The sequence below is a fragment of the Penaeus monodon genome, chromosome 21, assembly GCF_015228065.2.
Source record: "Penaeus monodon isolate SGIC_2016 chromosome 21, NSTDA_Pmon_1, whole genome shotgun sequence".
In the NCBI taxonomy this organism is placed as follows: domain Eukaryota; kingdom Metazoa; phylum Arthropoda; class Malacostraca; order Decapoda; family Penaeidae; genus Penaeus; species Penaeus monodon.
Genome location: NC_051406.1, coordinates 19,295,455 through 19,296,044, shown reverse-complemented (window position 1 = coordinate 19,296,044; position 590 = coordinate 19,295,455).

Here is a 590-nt window from a genome sequence, read left to right as displayed (position 1 = left end):
GTTTTCAGGAATGTACAAATAACAATACAAAACGGTTTACTATTCAAAATACCTTTCTATAATGCAAACTAGGCCTTCAAAAATGTAAATCACCCTACATTAAAAGTACACACACTCCTAACTACGTCTGCATTCTAATTTACTATAACTTTTCCTAAAACAGAGTTTCTCAATCTATTGCTCACGAACCCCGAGGACCATGATGAAAGAGCTAATACACAGTCATGCTTATCTACTTCAAAACTGTTGAAAATCTGACTTCTCTTTTTGTAAACTTTCAGTGTAATTGAGAAAATTACTATTTCCATTCATTGGCCCATTGCTGTGAGAACTAGTTTGCTAATTTAAGAAGGGGCATTTGGTGAGGAAACGGTGAGAACTGCTGCGCTGGCGTATTCCTCCGCCTACAATCAAGATATTTCTTTTTTTCCCGAGAATACGCTCAAAGGAAAAAATGGCGCATCTTGAAACATAAACATTCACATTCCATATAACAAAGACATACAAAGAATTCTCTCAGTAAATATCTTACCTGTTCAAGGATATTAATAGAGATAACGAATTTTCATTCAATACACACTGAGGCTTCT